Here is a 26,049-nt window from a genome sequence, read left to right on the forward strand (position 1 = left end):
ATTTTTTTAATATAAGGAAAGTACAAAAGAACTAAAGTTAACATTATATTAGGAATGCATTATTTAATGCTTCATCCCTGTAGTTGGGAACAAAAATGTTTGTTCTCACCACTTCTAATGCAGCATTATTTTAGAAGTCCTAGTCAGTGCAGGAAGGCATGAAACAGGAGGTCATCCAGAGTGGAAATAAAGAAATAAAACAGTGCTTCTTTAAAGATGATATGATTGTGTACATAGGAAAATCTCATGAAAAATATAAAAGAAAAGAAAATTTTGAAAAAACAAAAAACCTCCTAGGGGCTCCTGGCTGCCTCAGTCAGTGGAGCATGTGACTCTTGATCTCGGGGTTGTAAGTTTGAGCTTACATTGAGTGTGAAGACTACTTAAAAATAAAATAATAATAATTTTAAAAACCATTAGAACTGATAAGTGAATCTATCAAGGTCATAGGATTAAAGGGTCTATATACAAACATCAAAGATATTTCCATTTCAGAGTAAGGAAAAGTGTGAATATAAAAATTGTAAAGAAAATATCATTTAAAAATGCATCAAAACTCAAAACCTAACACATAGAGATAAATCTCACAAAGTGCATAAAAGAAGATACATAAACACCATCTAAGCCAATGTAAAAGTTAGTCATCATGGAAACAGAAGCCAAATTTACAAAAGATGTCATTTCACAGCCCATAGACAAAAACATTTGCACACTGGATTTTGACATGTCCTATCTGATCCCTCAGTGCGTGTAAGGATACGAGGGAGGTTGCTTACAGAAGGCCTCAGTGTCATAGCTCTCCCTTCCCCAAAGTGAACAATGTTCGGCAGAGAATAAATTGGACCGACCATATGCTTGTGGGTAGCACAGTGTTTAAACAGAAATGTGTTCCAACGTTTGTTTCTACCCCTTTTAATGTTTCTTTCAGCTTACATGAGGAAATATTATTTTCTAAAATAAAAATAAAAAGTTGCCTGCTTCCGGGGTGCTGGTGACTCAGTCAGTTAAGTGTTTGCCTTTGGCTCAGGTCATGATCCTGGGGTCCTGGGATGGAGTCCCATATCTGGCTCCCTGCTCAGTGGGAGTCTGCTTCTCCCTCTCCCATTGCTCCTCCATCTCTCTCTTCTCCTCCTCCCTGCTCAAGCTCTCTCCATCTCTCTTAAATTAATTAATTAATTAATTAAAAAAGAAAGTTGCCTCCTTTCCTACAAAGACATTAGCTCTCCTTCTAGCTTTTTGCCTTAAGTGCCCTTAACACCTCATGGTAATCACAACAGGAAAACCTCATGATAATCGCAACAGGAAAACAAAGGGGAAAAAAACTGGGAGCTGTAACTAAAATGTGTGTAGGGAAATTAGCCTCTTGTGTCTACATCTTTGTGTCTGAGACTAGAAGTTCTGTAGCGGAGTATATTAAAGGCAGAGTAGGGGGTGAATATTGGTGAGACCTCTACTGGGAGGTAGAGGATGCTGGGATGATGGCAAAACTGATAGAAACTTCAAGAAACTATATGCCTAATTTCACTGATGATTGTCCCTCCCAGCCTCCTCTGGATTTTTAGAAATATGACTTTTAATTATGTCTTTCACTATCAATAAAAGATTGTGAATATATCAAGAAAATAGGATGGTTTTATTCTAAGGTACATTACATGACCAAACTGCCAGCATTCTGAAACTAGTTAACTGGTTTCCATTGGACAAGTTCCATGAAATAACTGAAGTCTGAATTCAGCATATCTAAAAACACTTTCCATGTTAATATTTCAGGAACTCTTGTTATTCCTAGGGGTTTCTTTGAATGTAAGAAGCAAATGACTAAATCACATTTATATGGATGAGGTGATTTTATTTGTACCTGAGGGTGCTGGAAAACAGATAAAAGTATTTGTCTTTAAAGAATGGTATGCATCTTTAGTTTGCTTTCAGTTGGTGAATTCAAAGAAGTCAGCAGGTGGGCCTGTGTTTTCCATCATTAGTCTTGGATATCAGTAAAAGTAACCAAACAATGTGCATATTTTTACTGAACAGTTGGCTTACCAAATTGGTAAATATTTTTAAGAGAAGTATCATGAAAACATCACAGCCACCTTGTTGCAGATCTAGCTAATTTATTTTCTAAGGAATATAACTCAGTTTCCCACACATACACTCAAAGAAATTCCATAAAAATTTATGTGTATGTATGTTTGTGCATGGGCACTTCAAGGTTATAACCTTCATTTTATTTCACAGAAAATGAGCACTAAGTTTTCGAGGTTTTCCGAGTGGTCTAATTATATCCATGTTTAAGATATTTATAGGAAGATTCCTGAAAACTTCCAAACATTACTCGAGAATGTTTGAGGGGATACCCTTGATTCATTCATTAATTCACTTAAATATTGGATGACCTCACTTCCTTCTCAAGGCCAGGGCAATGCGAGGTTTCCATCTTTCAACACATTAGAACAAAATCCTAATCTGTGATTTACCTCCAGTGAATTGTACGGTGGAAAGAATTTGTAGAAACCACATTATAGTAACTGTGTGGAGACTGGCAGAGAAAAGAGAAAAGAATGTAAAATATATTGAGCTTTCTCTACCCTGCCTGTATTTAAGGATTCATAGTGGAGAAAGGACCAATAATAGATGGCTGTCCTTGAAAAGGCTGGTTTTTTGTTTCAAGTTTTTCTCGAGCAGTGATGACCCTCCCTGCCTCCTGGAGATAAGGGAGGCCTGAAACATGTCTCTTTTTGTTTTCAGCACAATCTATTATCATTTACTTCATTATGGCTGGATAGGTAACAACCTCATTCTTCCCTTCAAATGGAGAACTGCTCTAGGTAACAATGCAAGTGAACGTTTTAAGTGAAATTCTTGGCTTACAAGACTTTTACTGAGCAGAGTTGGAATGCAGAGAAAGAGGCAGATGGTATTTGAATATAGAATTCTCATGTTTAGGGACAATAGTCAGGTTACCTCAGGCTCTTCAAATTACCTTTTCTCTGGGCTTTAGGTTTGTCCTTCCTTCCTCTCCTCTCTCTTTCTTACTTTCTTTCTCTCATCTTTCAGAGAGACTTCAAACTCACAGTTCTCTTCCTAGAAACACTTCAACTGTCAGAGAATAAGCCTTTTGATCCACACTTTTATATAAAAGTCCATGTGGTACCCATGGCAAGGAATTTACTAGAGCTTTGTTGACAGAGTCACAAAGTTTTCTCTTCGAAGAGCAGCAAGATTTATTTTCCTTCGTTGTGAGTCAATAGAAATAATACAGTATGATTTGCTTCTCTCTTAGTCCTTTAATGTCTTCCTCCCAAGGTCTGAACCTCAAAGCTTCCTGACAGGAAATAAGAGGACTGTTGGTGGTTAACCTGCTATCCTTTCACTTAACCCACTCTCAATAGCCTTTAGTCAAGACAGAACAGACCAAACTGGGACTATCCATGAGCTTCTGTTCCAAACTATTGTGATGACAGAAAATTAAGTTCTACTGTACTTGTTTAATCTCATTGAGTAAATCTTATTTGGAAAGAAAAATAAGCAAAAATTAGTATGTTTTCATAAATTGATTTTGCAGGAAAGTGATTAAATATTTAAACTCTTATCATTTCTACGATCTTTCATGTAGGAAATTTCACCTAAAAAAAGGACCAGCAATCAGACAAAGTAAGTGGTCATTTTACATGTTTTTTTTTTAAAGGTTAAATACTACATACAATTACAAAAGCTTGAAGAACTGTATCTGTATCTATGTATCGGCAATCCATTGGATGTACCAACATATGCTTTGCATTTCACAAAATAGAAATTGTTAGAATTTAGATATGTGGGGCTGCCAAAGCTACAAATGTGTCCTTAGACACATTTTAAACTCTGAAATCTAATTTTACAAAAGTTTACTGAAAATCAAAATGGCAATGTGAAAGTTCCAGATGTTAGTTAAGATAGGAACAAATAAGACACACACACCAACACCACTATCTGTCTTTCCTTTTCAGAGACTTTCATCCTTGTGAATGACCTTGGGCTGCACAGTATGTTCAAAGAATAAACAGGTATTTATCCCATTAATTTATAATGTATTATTCATAAAGCAATAAAACAAGTACTATATATTACCATGTGCATTCAAGAAAATTAATTTTGACTTTTGCACATTTAATCCTAAAATCAGTACATGAACATTAAAAATTTCATAATTAAATTACATTCTCTTTTTCTTTTCCAGTGGATAGCTAAGTTCTCTCTCTATATATATGTAGAAAATATACCTCTCTATGTAAGTTCTCTCTATATATAAAATATACCTAATTTTCTATGCATATTGATATATATATTTGTATATACACACACATATGTGTGCATAGAGAGATAGATTAGATGAACAAATGAAAATGTAAATATCCCCTCTATTTCCACCTCAGTGCTCCAGAATGAGGACACACCTATCTGATGTCTTCCCTAACCCTCTTCTGGGACCAGTATTGGATATTTTATCAATAATCATATGAAAAAGCAGGAAAACTTGAAGCTATTTCCTTCTTAGCACCCCATCTACATAGCCATAGTAGAAATACCCAGTGCTTTTGTGGTGCTAGTGAGCAGAATTGTCACCAAATGCCACCCACCACCGGAAGAGGGCAAACACAGCCACCCTACTCTGCCTTCTCCCATACCTCAGGAATGCCTTAAGTCCAGGTGTCTCCACCACAACACCGGCAGAGATCTCCAGTTCTGTAGCTTCAGCCCACTTGCCTCCCTTATTCTGCACAACCCTGTTTCTCATCCTGGAGTAGATGCTGTGAAATATTGTCTGCCTAATACCTTTCCCAGTAAAATCACAAATTGTTTCCATTTAGTACTGTTATTCTATAACATGACACTATGCTATGAAACAAAAACCAACTCTAATGTAGACCGTTTAGATGAGAGGAAACACAAGACAGGGAGATTTTCCCAAATCTTCTCAGTGACAGAACTACTGAGTATGAACAAGACTGCCATGTCCATCTGTCACTGACAGTGGTAGCATAAATTCCATGTTGATTCTGATTTTCTTGCTCTGTATCTATGTCTTTCAGAAAACAAGTATTGTCCATTGATTTTTCTCAAATGGGCCTTTTCTGAGAATCTAATATACAAGAGAACCATTGTAAAAGTTATCTCTTATGACTATAAATATGGTCATACATTTATTCAGAGTATGTCTAAAAAGCTTAGAAATTGTACCAAAGCAGGGTTGATACAACCCAAAGTGTTCTTTGAGACAGGGTAGGGGAAGTTCCAGATCTGCTGTCTTCCTACAGGTGCCATGCCTCAGCATAGAGCTTCAGGAATCTTTCTTGGAATATGCATTTTGTCCTCTCTGACTGTTCACCTTCCTTACCTTGTGAATTCTCAGTATACTGTAGCCAGTTATCTGAACTGATCGCCTGACTTATTTCATACCTTGTCTTAGCTCTCACTCTGAACTGATCTGGGAAAAATGTGGATTTTCTCTAGACAACTAGGAATCAGCAGGAAAAAAAAAGAGAGAGAGAGAGAGAGAATATGTAGGAAATAAAACAACCTCAAGAGGCATTTCTCCTCCAGGAGGCTGCTCAAGGTCAGATGCCCCCATCTTCATTGACACCCAGAGGCCCTGTCCCATCATGATCTCACAATCCTGCCCATAACTTCCCAGGTGGAAATTTCAGAAAGATCTTCCTTCCCAAAGAAGCTACTTGAGGAAGAGAATGAGTTTTCTCTCGACCTTTGGCCAAAGCTCACAGGAAAACAACAACAGGTAAAAAGTTGTCTTTATTGTTTTTTGCTGAGGAGAAGGCACACTGTGGGGAGATGTTAGAGAAGATTTCTTAGAGGATTCAGACTTGTCTTAGAATATCTGAGGAGCATTTAAGGAAGCAAGTCATCTTCAAATGAATGCTGTCAAGAACTGAGGATGACTCTATGATGGGACATCTTAAATCTTATCTGGGAGGGACAACTAGACTGAGGTTTAAACTGTAATTATTAAAGCACATACTCATACTCGCTAGAATAAGAGCTGTTTGGTCATTTCTGTGGCTTGGATAGTATTTGTGTCTGTGTCCAGACATGATTGGAGGTTTCTTGTTTCTGTCTCGATCCTTTGTTTTCACTGTATGGTCTTGTCTGATGTTGAAATGATTTTTGTGTTTTAACAGAATGCCAAGTCCTGGTTCTGAGTGCCAGGCCAGTTTATAGCAACACATAGGACTAGATAATGTTACTTGGCCAGCTCCTAGACATTAGGAGCTGCTTTTCTCTTTCTTAGTGTCTGATTTGGCCAAAGGCAGACAAAGGAAGTCATGAGGCACTACTCCATGCTCTTCAGGTTTTTACTGTGTCTGATAGAGTGCTTTGTAAAGAGATTATCAAGAGAACACAGTCAGTGGTCCAACTAGGATTAATCTTTCTTATACCAGGATATTGGTTGGATCCTTTGATGTGGCAATAGCTGCCCAGTAATATTTAAATTTCTTTATAGGATACATCAGCCAACTAGAAAACACAATTGTCAGAAAGGAAAAACAAATTCAAAATGAATCTTGAAACCAGGAGCCTAGATTAGAAAACCCACATAATGAATCCAGTTGGGTCTGTTTTGGAGAGCCAGGTCATGTTTTTCCGTAGTTCAGTCATGAACTTATTTATCTCGTAGGATGTAGTTGTGCTATAGCTTGCCTTTCCCCATGGCTAATTAAGAGGAAGTCAAAAACTCTGATTCTCTGTAACAATTCCAGCTAATAGTTGGGCTTTTAAACTTCTCCAAATGTCAAAGTCAAGTTTTGTAAAACCTTCCAGTTTCAGTAACCCTAAAATGAGAATTGCAGTTGACATGGTATTCACGAAGGCATATCTCAATTGTCCCTTCTGAAAGCTTTGTAAATAAGCTTGTGTGCACCTCATTTGGGGAGTTTGGGGGTAATTTTTCCAATGGAAACGCAATCCACTGGAGTTGAGATAGCCTTGAATAATTGCAAATCCCTAAAAAATATCCTGAGCACAAATGTGTGTTTGGCAGGCATGTATAAATCTGATGTCCATATGGCAAGGAATGACCTGGTAGTGCACAGACCAGAGAGGGAATATAAGGATTATTTATCTCAACAGGAAGAGGTGGATTTTGAATCTCTTTATGAGAACAAATTTTTTGAATCAATTTGAAACAGACTTAAAGTGTCTCTGAAGGGAACAAATTAGCCATTGTGGTCAGGATAGCACCAATATTAGTGTTTGGGGAATTGACTAGCTCTTGCTAATAGGTCATAATGATCTCAGCAGAAATGTTTTGATAACATGAGGGTAATGCTCACTTTTTAGAAGACTGGAGGTCAGTATTAATTATGTGAGGGAGACTGAAGACCTAAAGGGACCAGGTGAAGAAGCAATCTATTCTCTAAAGTATTTGAAAAAACATCTATCAGATGGATACGCCAGATCCAGCAAACAGCTATTCAGAGCAGTACTTAATGGGTTGGGGAAAATGTTCAGGAGAGTTTTGTGTTTCCTTAAGTGGAAAAAGAAAACCATAAAGGCTAAAAATAATAGAATAAAGATAAGAAAGTTCTAAGGGTTGTCAAACTATAATAATAGGTAGGATTAGTAGTACAGCCAAGGGGCAGAAAAAATTGTGGATGAGTCAGAAATTCATCTTATCTTGTTCCACTGTCTTGGGTAGAAAGTGTCTGCTGTACTCAGTGGCTTCTAGAGGATTCCAAAGATCCTCAATTTGTGTTTCAAAGGATTGGGTGTCTAATGGTAAGCAGAAGCTAGGTATGTCATTTAAATGAATCTAAGGATCGACATCTTACGTTTGACTTATATGTGAGCTATTCACAATTCTTCCATTGAAGCTCACTGGCAGCTTTCTCTGATGCTTTTTTTTTTTTTTAAGATTTTATTTATTTATTTGACAGAGAGATCACAAGTAGACGGAGAGGCAGGCAGAGAGAGAGAGAGAGAGAGGGAAACAGGCTCCCTGACGAGCAGAGAGCCCGATGCGGGACTCGATCCCAGGACCCCGAGATCATGACCTGAGCCGAAGGCAGCGGCTTAACCCACTGAGCCACCCAGGCGCCCTTCTCTGATGCTTTTACAGACTTAGCTAAAATTGTGCCATGAACAGGAGTGGTGTGCCCTGGGAACCTCATCAACACTATTTCTTACAAGTAGCTCACTGATGTCAGGCCAATTTTTCTCTGTATTATTATCCATAATACTGTCTCTATATATTACATAGATAATATATAGCATTATCTATATTGTAGATAATATTGTGAAATGTATTTGCTTGATTCCATTTCATTATTGCTATCTTATTAGGTTATAAAGCCCTTCAAGTTTTTAAGTTTGCCATTTATTTTATAGGAGTTCTTAGAGAGGTCAGGATATCTCATTTTCTAATACATGTCAAAATAATTGATACATCTAAAATCATACACCTATTAACAATATAAGTGTATTTTTCTTTCGTCAGGGCAATTAACAATCTAAATTGGTTTAATTTCTGTGAGAAGTTTTAGTGTAGGGATAAATTTAAGTCTGTGACTGCATATCTTATTTGGCAATTTTTGGTTCTACTTTTTGTGTAGGATTTGTTGACAAACAATGAAATCACAGTTATCCAAGAGAGCCTCTGGACAGTCTATGAAGAGTCTGGATAGTTTCCAAATAAAAATACACAAGCATGGAGTTTTTTTTATTTCATGTAAAGGAAGGAGATGGATGGATTTGGACAGTGATGTGTGAAGAAAAAAGAAAAATATTTTATAGAAGGTCTGAATATTGGTGGGCGTTTTGTCATTGTTATTACCGATAGACAAGATTTATGTAAAAATCCAGTATCAGGGGTTAGGTGGCCTCATTGACCTTACCTGTATGTGCTTACCTTTAGCCACAAGGCTTAAGAAAAGGATGAGACTCCAGAATAATATGAAGGTTTTCTTGTCACATACAGTAAAGAAAGATAGACTTAGTATAACCAAACTGGAATTTTAAGAGGATATAGAATGGTTAGGTTACCATCTCAAGAGCAAAGGTGTAAAAGTGAATATAGTAGAGGCAAAAAACTAATGCTGGCCTCATTATCATTGTAATAAATACCATGGATATGAGTTCCAATCTCTGGTTTGCTTGTTTTTTATTGTGTTTTAAAATCTCATGGTAGATTTCCTGTTTTCCTTACATACAACAGTTCAGCATATACTGAGAGACCCAGTGACTTACTTCTCTGAATGACATGAAGGTAGACGAGAATGGTGGATTTTAAGAAGAGAAAAGCTTTGGTCAGAATCTGTAGGAGTGGGCAAATTTGTGCAATCACAGAAGAAAATGAAGTTTCTCTGCAGAGTTGCTCTGCTTACTTTGCTTCTCACTATTCCTTTGCAGCTCGTTGCCCACTTTTCAGCAATCACACAATCCTAATTTTTAGGTAAAAGATGCAACCACCATTGGTTAGGCTTTTCTGAGAGCCTGATTTTTTTCTTCTTTAATTGAAGTATAGTTGACATGCAATGTTACATTAGTTTCAGGTGTACAACATAGTAACTTGACAAGTCTATATGTTTATGCTGTGCTCACTCACCATAAGGGTACCTACCATCTGTCACCATACAACACTAGTACAATTCCACTGAGTATAGTCTCTATGCTTGAAACCTTTTAACAGTGTTCTGTGAGAAAACAATTGAGTTCCAAATATCTGACTTCTTTAGAACTTATATAAACGAACCACAGGAAGGTCTAAGTTTCTTCAACATGGCTTAGATGTTTTTCTGCTTATTTTAACTAGTGGCAAGGAGGAAGTAACCACCATAATGACTAACTTACAATGCTGAGGAATTTTCCATCTTAGTTACAATTATCTTATGATCTCTAGATCTGATGTTTTTGTTGCAGGAGAAAGGTTTTCAAACTAGAGTTTGAGGAGGCATCTTGGTTTATTGTAGCTCTATGAGTTGTAGAGTGCTGGGAGACTCTATGTTTCATAAGCAGTGTGTAAATTGTTGCATTTCAAAAGAAGTTGACAAGAAACATTCAAATTTTCCCTGCATGTTTTTAAAACATCACTATGTGCCATTGTGATTTATGGCTTCGCTTGTCATACTGGCACCTGCAATGGATAAGATCATTAAAAACTTTTTTTTTCAAGTTTTTATTTATCAGAGCCATGGAAAAATTACATTTCTATTAGTTTTAAGTTGGAAAAGTGTGTTGTAACTCATTCCAGGTAATATCTTTCTTTTTTGTATAGCTATTACTCAGACCTATCTAAAGAAACAGTTGAGTGTGAATTATTTCACAATCAAAATAGTCTTTTTAAAATTTGAAATGCATTATGCACCTGAGGTGCTGACAGCAAAGTCCATGCCAAGCATTTGATCCACGAATACCCATTTTCCAAGTACTCCAGATCCTTAGATCTGCATCTATTCCATTTTTGCTGTGGCCAATTTTTAAATAAGGGATCGGGAAATGGTTTGGTGATCATAAATCACCCTGATGGTTGGGAGATAAAAAGGGTTTCTTTGCTTCTACAGATGTGGTTCCACACATTTTACACATCTCCAAGCTAAATCAGAAATCCAGATGCAAAACTATGGTGCTTACACATATCACATCTATTTGTGACCTTCCGTGGAAGAATATAGGACCAGAAGACCTGACCAAGCTACCGTGTGGCATAATAAAGTACAGGTCCATACTGTAAAAAACAATGGAAAAGAATCTGCTTAACAGCTAATGTGGCTTCCATGGTTGTGTATACATTTCACTAAGTAGTTAGTTCAACCACCATGTAGCACTCACTGCACTTGGTCATATTAAGACAATATTTGTGACTTACTCATTAAATTTAGCAAGAGTCTCCTTTTTACCTTTAAAAATGCCAACCTTGGGACACATGCATGGCTCAGTTGGTTAAACATTTGCCTCTGGCTCGGGTCATGATCCCAGGGTCCTGAAATCCAGTCCTGTATTGGGCTCCCTGCTCAGTGGAGAGCCTGCTTCTTCCTCACTTGCTGCTCCTGCTGCTTGTGCTCTCTCTCTTTCTGACAAATAAATAAATAAAATCTTTTTTAAAATGTCAATCTTAAAAAAAATAAATAAAAAATAAAATGTCAACCTTTAAACAAAGAGAGAAGTAAACCTAGAAACAGACTCTTAACTATTAAGGACAAACTGGTGGTTACCAGAGGGGAGGTGGGTGAGAGGATGGGTGAAATAGGTGATGGGATGTAGGAAGGTACTTGTAATGAGCACAGGGAGATGTGTGGAAGTTTTGAATCACTATAATGTACCCATGGAACTAATATTACACTATATGTTAACTAATTGGAATTTAAATATAAACTTAAAAAATAATAAATAAAATGTCACCCTTCTGATAGGACTGTTGACTATTTTCCTTTTATGTTTACTTATCTTGATTCTCCCAATGGTACTTAAGTAATACAAATGGGTTACTTTTCTAATTATAAAATATATTAAAAATCCCCAGCCTTTCTTTAGATCTCGTTGCCCCCCTTTCCAACTATTGTGTTCATGAGGATGTCTTCTTCCTTCACTTTCCTCTGGCATGTTTGTTCCAGGAGTGTGTACCCCTCACTTGATATTCATATGTTAATTATCCCCTTGAGCATAAATCATTTCGCATTCCAAAATGACTGCAGGAAGCTTAACTATTGAGTTAATTTATGAAAGGCCTGGTGCTTCTCAAAGTAGTAATACAATGCTAGCACCAAGTAGATAATTGTGCCCAATAAGTTTTCTCTTTTTAAATTTTTTCTCCTGGCTTCCCAAGGCCCCCATTCTATTCTTTCTCAAGGAGAGAAAACATATGCCAAATCTCAAACCTTTGAATTATAGCTAAGAACATTTTCTCCAAACTTGGTATCTTTGTATTCCTACCACCCACTCAGAATGCTGCCATGCACCTTTCTTTCTTATAGAAGAGTATCTCTGGTCATTACCTCTGAACTTCAGATTCCTGCCCCTACCCCAACCCCAAACTGAGGAGAAAGGTAGACCTTGATTTAGCTATATAATGGATGATGATAGAAACTGGTTATTTAAATAGCTGAAATATCTCATTTCTTTTGGGTCTTATCTTTATTTTATCACGTGTATATTCTTTATTTATTCTTGTTTTCTAATTAATTATTCATCTTTTCTTAATGTTTTATTTTTACTTGTAATTTATTATTCACCTGTGAAAAACAAAAATAATAATAATTAATAGTTTTGTTTTTTAAAAAACACAAATAGATCATATATCTTGAACTTTCTTAATTTTGGCTAATGAGAGGACATATAGCCAGCTTCATATCTAATCTTTTGGGCAATCAGATTGGCTTTACTTTTCAAACACATTGAAAATCTGATCATGTATCACCATCTCTACTGCGGTATCATTTCTCCCTTTTGTAAGTTTGATGTCCTCCTTCCAGACCCAGCTGCTCTTCCTGATTCTTTTACCCCTGTCATTTTATGCTCAACACAGTGACCAACAGAAACTTTTTAAAAATATAAACTGCAAGAGTGATGTCCTCTGCTTGAAACCCACTCAATGGACTTCAGAATAAAATTCAAAGTCCTTGCAATAACCTCTGAGGCCTTATATAACACGGACTCTCTTCATTATACATTTCCACTTTGACATCCTCTCTCTACTTTTTCATTCACCATTTCCCTCTAGCCGCACTGGCTTCTTTGCACTTCCTGGAATAGTCACCCACCCGACTCAGTTTAAATCTTTGTTGTGGCTATTTCCAATGTCAGGAATAATCTTCCCTTCAATGTCAGGATTACTGAGTCCCATGGTTCATTTAAGTCTGATGAAATGTCATTTTCTCAATGTGCTTACCCTAGCTACACTATTTTAAATTTCAACTCCAAACCTTATTTACCCCTAAGCTCCTTTTCCTTAAAACTTGTTTTTTTTCCTATGCCATATCACCATTTAACATATTATATTTTACATATTTTTGTGTTCTATATTAACTTATGGCTTCTGATGTTAAATATAAGCCCCAGAAGGGCTCTTCTATTTATATACAGCTGTATCTCAAACACATAGAACAACAAATGGCATATAGGAACGTTTCAGTATTTTTTTTTTTAAAGATTGAATAAATACCAGTGAAATCCCAGTGTCATTGAAACACCTCCTACTTCAACATGTGGATCTCATGCTTCTTCACAACATGTACAATCTTAAGTCTGAATTTGTCTAGGTCATCCCAAACCCTAGGCTATCTTCCATGCAGACACTGGCTCCAGCATCCGTCAGCACTTCTAGCACATATTTGGTGAGTGTCTTACTAGATATAAAACAGCATTCTAGGCATTGGGATTAAAATGGAATAAGACAAATTTCTTGACCATCACAGCTTTATAACAGAGGTGAAAAGGACTACAGGTGGTGATGGGGTAATGGTGGGTATAAGAAAGAAAAACCTCCTTCTTAGTTTAAAACATGCATCATACACTACCATGACCATCCTTATCACCACCACCACCATCACTGCCACCAACAACCAAATGCACTTATGCACACTCATTCCAACATTCAATTTCTAAGAAAGAATTGAAACTGCCAACCTGTGATAATTAAGAAACATTAATCCATTAACATATATAATACAATTCATAGTTATGTTTGCACTGGGACAAAGAACACATTTTAAATATCTCATTAAGACAATTACTAAAAAGCTAATGGCAAGCAACAATTTTTATTGACACATCCCACTGAAGTCAGATTATGCCTTTGCCCAGGATGCCTTTGCTTGTAAATTTACCAGAAGGCATGCAGAAGAGAAGGTACAATATGGCCTGTGACAATAAATTAATGTAGGGGCTAGTAAATAGAATTATTTATAAAAATAAAATATTAGATACGTACCATGGGGTTGGTACAGGTAATAGATGGTGCAGTGGTTCACAGGAAGAAATAAATTCTAAAGTTTCATAAAAACTTAATTAGGCTTTAAAGAAAGAAATGAATATAAATAAGCTGAGAGGAGACATTATCATGGAGAAATCTATCTTTCAAAATAAGTTGGGTCCTCATATTTGTGGAGTGTAAGATGAGAGTTTAAATGGAAGCCCATAGGCTAAGCTAAGTGTCCAAATATTAAAAAGTTATAAATCAAGCCTACAAACTATTTAAGAATATACTATTTGTTTTTTCAACTCTGATAAATAGCTTTATAACACCAACCTGAAAGGCTGCATTTAAGATCAGCATTACCAGGCCCTTCAAAGGACTGAGCTACAATGTGACAACACTTACTAGACCTCTCTACCATGCTCTGGCATCATCCCACCCTGCGAGAGAACTCATGCATGCACCTTTGGACACCCAGCCTAGACATCTAAGCTCAATCTATATTCTACTGCATCCAAGTCCACCTTTATGTCATCTCTCAGGCCTGTGGATTTATATGCCTGTTGCACAGTCTTCTCTTGAGGGAATGGATATAGAAAGAGGGCACAAGGGCACTAGGTACTCTGGGAAACCAGCTAACCTTAGTTTAAAAGGAGCATTCAAACTCCAATGGACATGTTCTTTGGCTAAATGACCTCCTGACTTGTGGAGAGGTGTTTGGCCAGAGGAAAAGCCAGAGCAGGTAGCTCTCTAAAACGTGGGGTGTCTCCCAAACAACCACTGGTTCAAAGAAAACATTAAAACAGAAATAAATAATTTTCTTGAGACAAATGAAAATGAAAACACAACATACAGAACTTACGAAATGCAGGGAAAAAAATAGTTCTAATAGAGAAATTCATAGCAATAAATGTCTACTTTAAGAAGCAAGAAAGATCCCAAATATACAACCTAAATTTATGCCTTATGGAGCTAGAAAAAGCAAACAGAGTCCAAAGTGGGCAGAGAGAAGGAAATAATAATTACTAGAGCAGAAATAAATGAAATAGAGAACAGAAAAAGCAATCTAAAATATTAAACAAACTGAGTTGGTTTTTAAAAAGATAGATAAAATTGACAGACTCTTAGCTAGAGTAACCAAGGAAAAAAGAGGATCCAAAACAGTAAAACTATAAATGAAAAAGGAGACATTACAACTGATACCACAGAAATACAAAAGATCCTAAGAGGCTTCTATGAAAATTATATGCAGACTAAACAACTTAGCAATAATGGAAAAAATCTTAGAAACATAAAGTCTACTAAAACTGAATCAGGAAGAAACCAAAAATTCAAATAGACTAATGACTCATAAGGAGATTGAATTAGCAATCAAAATCCCCCAACAAAAAAATTCCCAGGACCAGATGGTTTCACTGGTGAATTTTACCAAACATTTAAAGAATTAACACCAGTCCTCAAAATCTCCCAGAAAATCAAAAAGGTGGGAACATTCCCAACTCACTTTACATGTTTAGCATTACTCTGATACTAAAACCAAATAAAGACTATACCAGAAAAGAAAACCACAGGCCAATATCTCTGATGAGTATAAATGCAAAAATTCTCGATAAAACACTAAAAAACTGATTTCAGCAGCACATTAAAAGGATCATTCACAATCACCTGGGATTTATCCCCATGAAGCAAATAATTGTTCAATATATGCAAGTCAATCCATGTGATGCATCATACAGTAAAAGAGCAGAAAGGAATCATGTAATTGTCTCAATAGATGCAGAAGAAGCAGCTGACAAAATTCAACATCTCTTCATGATATAAACCACCTAACAAATTAAGCATAAAGGGAAAGTATCTCCACATAATAAATAGCATATATGACAAGCTCATAGTTTACAACATATTCTCTTAAAAGTTTTAAAACTTTTCTTTTATAATCAGAAACAAGACAAGGGTGCCCACTCTCACCACTCCTAATCAAAACCAGCAAGTCTTGGCTAGAAGAATCAGGCAAGACCGGGGGGGGGGGGGGGGGGGGGGGGGGGAACACATCAGAATTGGAAAGGAAAAGTAAAATTGTCTGTATGTGCCAATGACATAGTTTTATACAGAGAACATCCTGAAGATTCAACAAAACAAAAAGTGTTAGGACTAATCAACAAATTGAGCAAAGTTGGAGGATACAAGTTAACATAAAAATCAGTAGTATTGGAGGAGTCAAGATGGCGGAGAAGTACCAGGCTGAGACTACTTCAGGTAGCAGGAGATCAGCTAGATAGCTTATCTAAAGATTACAAACACCTACAAATCCAATGGGAGATCGAAGAGAAGAACAGCAATTTTAGAAACAGAAAATCAACCACTTTCTGAAAGGTAGGACTGGCAGAGAAATGAATCCAAAGCGACGGGAAGATAGACCGCGGGGGAAGGGGCCGGCTCCCGGCAAGCAGAGGAGCAATGGACACAAAATCAAGACTTTTAAAAGTCTGCTCCATGGAGGGACATCACTCCAGAGGCTTAACTGGGGTGAAGCCCATGCAGGGTCAGCGTGGCCTCAAGTCCGGCAGGGTCACAGAAGGATCGGGGGAGTCTGAGTGTCGCAGAGCTTACAGGTATTAAAACGGGGAAGCCGGCTACACAGACAGAACCGAGGAGTGACCTCTAAACTCGGGATTACCTTGAACCGGTCGCAGGTTCAGTCAGTTCGGAGCACGGCCGGAAGCCAGGGTGACAGGAGTAATTGAGCGCTGTTCTCTGAGGGCGCGCTGAGGAGTGAGGCCCCGGGCTCTCTGCTCCTCTGGGCTGGGCCGGAGACTGGGAGGCTGCCATCTTCATTCCCGTCCTCCGGAACTCTATGGAAAGCGCTCAGGGAACAAAAGCTCCTGAAAGCAAACCCTAGCGGATTACTCAGCCCGGCCCCTGGTAAGGGCGGTGCAACTCCGCCTGGGGCAAAGACACTTGAGAATCACTACAACAGGCCCCTCCCCCAGAAGACCAACAAGAAATCCAGTCAGGACCAAGTTCACCTACCAAGGAGTGCAGTTTCAATACCAAGGAGAGCAGCAGAATTCCAGAGGAGGAGAAAGCAAAGCACGGAACTCATGGCTTTCTCCCCATGATTCTTTAGCCTTGCAGTTAATTTAATTTTTTTTTTCTTTTTCAATTTTTTTTCTCTTCTTCTGCTAAATTTTTTTTAACTTTTACCCTTTTCTTTTTTAACGTTTTTTAACTAGTTTATCTAATATATATATATTTTTTTTCCGTTTTATATATTTTTTATTTGTTTTCTTCTTTTAATTGTTTCTTTTTTTTTTCTTTATGAACCTCTTTTTATCCCCTTTCTATCCCCCACGATTTGGGTTTTCTTCTGATTTGTTAAAGCATATTTTCCTGAGGTTGTTGCCACCCTTTTAGTATTTTACTTGCTCCTTCATACACTCTTATCTGGACAAAATGACAAGCCGGAAAAATTCACCACAAAAAAAAAGAACAAGAGGCAGTACCAAAGGCTAGGGACCTAACCAATACAGACATTGGTAATATGTCAGATCTAGAGTTCAGAATGACGATTCTCAAGGTTCTAGCCGGGCTCGAAAAAGGCATGGAAGATATTAGAGAAACCCTCTCGGGAGATATAAAAGCCCTTTCTGGAGAAATAAAAGAAGTAAAATCTAACTAAGTTGAAATAAAAAAAGCTATTAAGGAGGTGCAATAAAAAATGGAGGCTCTCACTGCTAGGATAAATGAGGCAGAAGAAAGAATCAGCGATATAGAAGACCAAATGACAGAGAAAAAAGAAGCTGAGCAAAAGAGGGACAAACAGCTACTGGACCATGAGGGGAGAATTTGAAAGATAAGTGACACCATAAGACGAAACAACATTAGAATAATTGGGATTCAAGAAGAAGAAAGAGAGAGGGGAGCAGAAGGTATATTGGAGAGAATTATTGGAGAGAATTTCCCCAATATGGCAAAGGGAACAAGCATCAAAATCCAGGAGGTTCAGAGAACCCCCCTCAAAATCAACAAGAACAGGTCCACACCCCATCACCTAATAGTAAAATTTACAAGTGTTAGTGACAAAGAGAAAACCCTGAAAGCACCCCGGGAAAAGAAGTCTGTAAAATACAATGGTAAAAATATTAGATTGGCAGCAAACTTATCCAAGAGACCTGGCAGGCCAGAAAGAGCTGGCATGATATATTCGGAGCACTAAACGAGAAAAACATGCAGCCAAGAATACTATATCCAGCTAGGCTATCATTGAAAATAGAAGGAGAGTTTAAAAGCTTCCAGGACAAACAAAAACTGAAAGAATTTGCAAACACCAAACCAGTTCTACAGGAAATAGTGGAAGGGGTCCTCTAAGCAAAGAGAGACCCTAAAAGTAGTAGATCAGAAAGGAATAAACACAATATACAATAACAGTCACTTTACAGGCAATAAAATGGCACTAAATTCATATCTCTCAATAGTTACCCTGAATGTTAATGGGCTAAATGCCCCAATCAAAAGACACAGGGTATCAGAATGGATAAAAATACAAAACCCATCTATATGTTACCTACAAGACACTCATTTTAAACCCGAAGACACCTCCAGATTTAAAGTGAGGGGGTGGAAAAGAATTTACCATGCTAATGGACATCAGAAGAAAGCAGGAGTGCCAATCCTTATATCAGATCAATTAGATTTTAAGCTAAAGGCTATAATAAGAGATGAGGAAGGACACTATATCATACTCAAAGGGTCTGTCCAACAAGAAGATCTAACAATTGTAAATATCTATGCCCCTAACGTGGGAGCAGCCAACTATATAAACCAATTAATAACAAAATCAAAGAAACACATCAACAATAATGCAATAATAGTAGGGGATTTTAAAACTCCCCTCACTGAAATGGACAGATCATCCAAGCAAAAGATCAACAAGGAAATAAAGGCCTTAAATGACACACTGGGCCAGATGGACATCACAGATATATTCAGAACATTTCATCCCAAAGCAACAGAATACACATTCTTCTCTAGTGCACATGGAACATTCTCCAGAATAGATCACATTCTCGGTCCTAAATCAGATCTCAACCGGTATCAAAAGATTGGGATCATTCCCTGCATATTTTCAGACCACAATGCTCTGAAGCTAGAACTCAATCACAAGAGGACATTTGGAAAGAACCCAAATACATGGAGACTAAACAGCATCCTTCCAAAGAATGAATGGGTCAACCAGGAAATTAAAGAAGAATTGAAAAAATTCATGGAAACAAATGATAATGAAAACACAACGGTTCAAAATCTGTGGGACACAACAAAGGCAGTCCTGAGAGGAAAATATATAGCGGTACAAGCCTTTCTAAAGAAACAGGAAAGGTATCTGGTACACAACTTAACCCTACACCTAAAGGAGCTGGAGAAAGAACAAGAAAGAAACCCTAAACCCAACAGGAGAAGAGAAATCATAAAGATCAGAGCAGAAATCAGTGAAATAGAAACCAAAAAAACAATAGAACAAATCAACGAAACTAGGAGCTGTTTCTTTGAAAGAATTAATAAGATTGATAAACCCCTGGCCAGACTTCTCAAACAGAAAAGAGAAAGGACCCAAATAAATAAAATCATGAATGAAAGAGGAGAGATCACAACTAACACCAAAGAAATATAGACAATTATAAGAACATACTATGAGCAACTCTATGCCAACAAATTTGACAATCTGGAAGAAATGGATGCATTCCTAGAGACATATAAACTACCACAACTGAACCAGGAAGAAATAGAAAGCCTGAACAGACCCATAACCAGTAAGGAGATTGAAACAGTCATCAAAAACCTCCAAACAAACAAAAGCCCAGGGCCAGACAGCTTCCTGGGGGAATTCTACCAAACATTTAAAGAAGAACTAATTCCTATTCTCCTGAAACTGTTCCAAAAAATAGAAATGGAAGGAAAACTTCCAAACTCATTTTATGAGGCCAGCATCACCTTGATCCCAAAACCAGACAAGGATCCCATCAAAAAAGAGAACTACAGACCAATATCCTTGATGAACACAGATGCCAAAATTCTCACCAAAATACTAGCCAATAGGATTCAACAGTACATTAAAAGGATTATTCACCACGACCAAGTGGGATTTATTCCAGGGCTGCAAGTTTGGTTCAACATCCGCAAATCAATCAATGTGATACAACACATTAATAAAAGAAAGAACAAGAACCATATGATACTCTCCATAGATGCTGAAAAAGCATTTGACAAAGTACAGCATCCCTTCCTGATCAAAACTCTTCAAAGTGTAGGGATAGTGGGCACATACCTCAATATTATCAAAGCCATCTATGAAAAACCCACCGCAAATATCATTCTCAATGGAGAAAAACTGAAAGCTTTTCCGCTAAGGTCAGGAACGCGGCAGGAATGTCCATTATCACCACTGCTATTCAACATAGTACTAGAAGTCCTAGCCTCAGCAATCAGACAACAAAAGGAAATTAAAGGCATCCAAATCGGCAAAGAAGTCAAACTATCACTCTTTGCAGATGATATGATAGTATATGTGGAAAACCCAAGAGACTCCACTCCAAATCTGTTAGAACTTGTACAGGAATTCAGTAAAGTGTCAGGATATAAAATCAATGCACAGAAATCAGTTGCATTTCTCTACACCAACAACAAGACAGAAGAATGAGAAATTAAGGAATCAATCCCATTTACAATTGCACCCAAAACTATAAGATACCTAGGAATAAACCTAACCAATGAGGCTAAGAATCTATACTCAGAAAACTATAAAGTATTCATGAAAGAAATTGAGGAAGACACAAAGAAATGGAAAAATGTTCCATGCTCCTGGATTGGAAGAATAAATATTGTGAAAATGTCTATGCTACCTAAAGCAATCTACACATTTAATGCAATTCCTATCAGAGTACCATCCATTTTTTTCAAAGAAATGGAACAAATAATCCTAAAATTTATATGGAACCAGAAAAGACCTCGAATAGCCAAAGGAATATTGAAAAAGAAAGCCAAAGTTGGTGGCATCACAATCCCGGACTTCAAGCTCTACTACAAAGCTGTCATCATCAAGACAGCATGGTACTGGCACAAAAACAGACACATAGATCAATGGAACAGAATAGAGAGCCCAGAAATAGACCCTCAACTCTATGGTCAACTAATCTTCAACAAAGCTGGAAAGAATGTCCAATGGAAAAAAGAGAGCCTCTTCAGTAAATGGTGTTGGGAAAATTGGACAGCCACATGCAGAAAAATGAAATTGAATCATTTCTTTACACCACACAAGAAAATAGACTCAAAATGGATGAAGGACCTCAATGTGAGAAAGGTATCCATCAAAATCCTTGAGGAGAACACAGCCGCAGCAACATCTTCCTAGGAACATTGCCAAAGGCAAAGGAAGCAAGAGCAAAAATGAACTATTGGGATTTTATCAAGATCAAAAGCTTTTTCACAGCAAAGGAAACAGTTAACAAAACCAAAAGACAACTGACAGAATGGGAGAAGATATTTGCAAATGACATATCAGATAAAGGGTTAGTGTCCAGAATCTATAAAGAACTTAGCAAACTCAACACCCAAAGAACAAATAATCCAATCAAGAAATGGGCAGAAGACATGAACAGACATTTCTGCAAAGAAGACATCCAGATGGCCAACAGACACATGAAAAAGTGCTCCATATCACTCGGCATCAGGGAAATACAAATCAAAACCACAATGAGATATCACCTCACACCAGTCAGAATGGCTAAAATTAACAAGTCAGGAAATGACAAATGCTGGCGAGGATGCGGAGAAAGGGGAATGCTCCTACACTGTTGGTGGGAATGCAAGCTGGTGCAACCGCTCTGGAAAACAGCATGGAGGTTCCTCAAAATGTTGAAAATAGAACTACCCTATGACCCAGCAATGGCACGACTGGGTATTTTCCCTAAAGATACAAACATAGTGATCCAAAGGGGCACGTGCACCGAAATGTTTATAGCAGCAATGTCTACAATAGCCAAACTATGGATAGAACCTAGATGTCCATCCACAGATGAATGTATAAAGAAGAGGTGGTATATATACACAATGCAATACTATGCAGCCATTAAAAGAAATGAAATCTTGCCATTTGCGACAACGTGGATAGAACTGGAGGGAATCATGCTTAGTGAAATAAGTCAATCGGAGAAAGACAATTATCATATGATCTCCCTGATATGAGGGAGAGGAGATGCAACATGGGGGGTTAAGGGGGTAGGAGAAGAGTAAATGAAACAAGATGGGATTGGGAGGGAGACAAACCATAAGGGACTCTTAATCTCACAAAACAAACTGAGGTTTGATGGGGGGAGGGGGGTTGAGAGGGGGGAGTGGGGTTATGGACATTGGGGAGGTTATGTGCTATGGTGAGTGCTGTGAAATGTGTAAACCTGGAGATTCACAGACCCGTACCCCTGGGGATAAATATATATTATATGTTAAAAAATAAATAAAATTTATATTAAAAGGATCTGTAGTATTTTTATACACTAACAATGAATTTTCTGAAAAAGATATAAAGAAACTGATCCCATTTACAATAGCATGAAAAACAATAAAGAACTTGGGAATAAATTTAATCAAAGAGATGAAAAATCTCTCCTCAGTAAACTATAAGGCAATGATGAAAGAAATCAAAGAAGATACAAATAAATGAGAAGGTATCCATGCTCCTGGACAGAAAGTATCAATATTGTTAATATGCCAATAATACCAAAAGCCATTGATAGATTCAACGCAATCCCTATTCAAGATTCAAGTGACATTTTCTTAACAGAAATAGATAAAAACACTCCTAAAATTTATATGGAACCACAAAAGCCCTCAGATTGTCACAAAATTGAAAAAAATAAATAATAAAAAATAAAAATAAAAATAAATAAATAAATAAATAAACAATCCTTGAGGGATCATATTTCCTGATTTCAGCCTCTACTATAAAGCTATAATATTTAAAACAGTATGATACTGGCATAAAAACAGACACATAAACAAACAGAACAGAATATATAGCCCAGGAATAAACCCACCATATACAGTCAACTAATTTTTTTGACAAGGGAGTCAAGAATACTCAATGAGGAAAAAAGAGTCTATTCAAAAATGGTGCTGAGAAAACTGGATATTCACATTTAAAAGAATAAAACTGGACCCCTATCTTATACCGTTCACAAAAATTAACATCAAACTGATTAAAGACTTAATGTAAGACCTGAAGCCTGAAACTCCTGGAATAAAACATAGGTAAGAAGCTCCTTGTCATGAGTCTTGGAAATGATTATTTTTTGGAAATCACACCTAAAACAGAAACAACTAAATAAAAAATAAGTGAGACTACATCAAACTGAAAAGCTTGCACACAACAACAACAAAAAAAGAAAGTGAAAAAACAACTATGGAATGGAAAAAAATAGCAAATCACGTATCTGATAAGAAGTTAATGTGCAAAATGTATAAATAACTCATATAGCTCAAGAACTATATATATAGTTATATGTAACTATATATAACTTGAGCTGTATGAGTTATTTATATATATGTATATATATAATATAATATATACATGTATTATATAATACATATGTATAAAGCATATATATATATATACATATATATATAAAATTAGATTTATATATAAATCTAATTTATAATGGGCAAAGAGCCTTAATAGACATTTTCCCAAAGATGTACAGATGGCCAACAGGTACATGAAAAGATGCTTAACATCATTAGTCATTAGGGAAATGGAAATTAAAACCATGAAGAGATAACATCTCACACATGTTAGAATGGCCATTAACAAAGAAGACAAGAGATAATGAATGCTGGTGAGGATATGGAGAAATTAGAACCTTGTGCACCCTTGTGGTGAGATTGTAAATTGGTACTGCTTTTCAAAATCTACAGATAGAAAATTAATAGGCAAAGGAATGACATTAACAAGACTGTGGAGTAGGAGATCCCAGCCCTTATGCTCCCACAAAAAGCAACTGGACAGCTGTCTAAACAAAAATGGTTTTGGGAAAGCTCAGGAGAGGAAGAAGCTGTAGTTACAGCAGAGCACTAAACAAAAATAAATGCACAGAAAGAGTAGGAAGACTAGTTTCAGTTCACCTGCATTATCACCTCTCCCAGGCTGGCACAACACAGTGTCGAGAATATCCTCAGCTCTCCAAGCTCCTCTCATAGGGAAAAAGGACAGCAAGGTCAGCAACCACCTTCTCCAACCTTTTAGGACATTACCTGAAGAACCATTCTGCTTTCACTCCACGTAGATCACTGGAGTAGATCAGCATAGCTGAGACATCTAAAGCCAACAAGGAAGAAAGTAAAATGATTCACACTACCAGTATGAGTCATGCAGTGCATGTTATCATGATTCCTAGTGGTCTCCTCTACAAAGAAATTTAGCAGTCTTTGCAACTGAGAACTTCAACAGCCCTTGTAGCTTCAGTGAATCCTTGTGGCTTTCACCACTGAGGACCCTACAGTATTCACCATCAGTGACCTGCTTTGCAGAAGACCTCATCATCTAACCTGTTAAGGTGCTGAAGAGACAAATGTTCACTATAACTACAATAGAAACCCCCTACCTTTTCACTCCAAGCAGGGCCATCCCAGCCAACACCACCACAGGCACCAAGGACCCAGGTCTCAGTACAAACATTCCATGTGTGCCTGCAGCCAACCCCAGCCCCTGCTGCATGCAAAACTATAGTCAGCTCCTGACTATATACATCCATATCACCAGCCCCAGGGAAAAATCACACCACTGACAGAACACAATACATTTATAGTAACTTACCTCAAAGAAAGGGTATTCACAAATTGCCTGACAAAGAATTCAAAGTAATTGTTCTACTAAGGTCTGTGAGCTACAAGAGAATACAGATAATCACTTTAATAAAATCAAGAAAAAAATAATAAAATGAGAAGCTCAACGAAGAAAATTTAAATTCTTTTTGAAGCTAAAGAATGCAATGACTGTATTAAAAAAAAATCTAATACAGAACTTCAGTTGAAGACTACCAATCAGCAAACTTGAAGACAGGTCATTTGAAATTATCTAGTTGGAGAACAACAGAAAAAAAAAACAAAACCAAAAACATGAAAAAGAGTGAGAAAGCCCTCGGGGTCTATATGACACATAAAAATAATTAACATACTCAATATAGCAATCCCAGAAGGAGGGGAAGGGGCAAAAAACTTGTGTAAAGAAATAATAACATAAAAATTCCCAAATATGAGAAGGGAAAATGGACATCCAGACTCAAGAAGGTCATGTGACCCCAAATAGATTGAACATAAAGGGGGTCTATACTAAAACATATTATAATCAAACAGTCAAAAGTCAAAAACAGAATTTTGAAAGCAGCAAGAAAAGGGTGACTTATCACATATAAGGGCATCCCCTATAAAACTATGAACATATTCCCCAATAGAAAGCTTGCAGGCTAAGAGTGGGTTGATAGTATAGAAGTACAGAGGGAAAAAATTGAAAATCAAAAATACTATACCCTACAGACTATTCTTTTTTTTTTTTTTAAGATTTTATTTATTTACTTGGGAGACAGCAAGAGAGAGAGGGAAAGAGAGAGTGTGCAGAGGGAAATGGAGAAGCAGACTCCCTGTTGAGCAAGGTGCCCAACAAAGGGCTCTATCCCAGGACCCTGGGATCATGACCTATGCTGAAGGCAGATGCTTAAGGACTGAGCCACCCATGTGCCCCCTGCAAAGTTATTCTCTAAAGAATGTGGGGTAATAAAGTCTTTCCCAGGCAAACAAAAACTTAGTTTGTTTTAGACCTACCTAGGTGTATCACTAGACCTACCTTGCAAGAAATGCTTAAGAAAGTTCTTCAGATGGAACTAAAACACAACAAATAGCAACATGAAAGCATATGAAAACATAAATCTCATCAGTAAAGATAAAAATATAGTCCAATACAGATTGAAACAATATTATAGTGGTAATATTCAAGTTAATAATACCCTTAATAATATAAAAGTTTAATATAAACCATTTTAATATAAAAGTTTAAAGACAAAGTGTTGAGAATAACAATGACCACAACAAGTTGGTTATGAATTAACAAT

This window comes from Lontra canadensis, unplaced genomic scaffold (genome assembly GCF_010015895.1).
Source record: "Lontra canadensis isolate GAN:19392208 unplaced genomic scaffold, GSC_riverotter_1.0 scaffold103, whole genome shotgun sequence".
In the NCBI taxonomy this organism is placed as follows: domain Eukaryota; kingdom Metazoa; phylum Chordata; class Mammalia; order Carnivora; family Mustelidae; genus Lontra; species Lontra canadensis.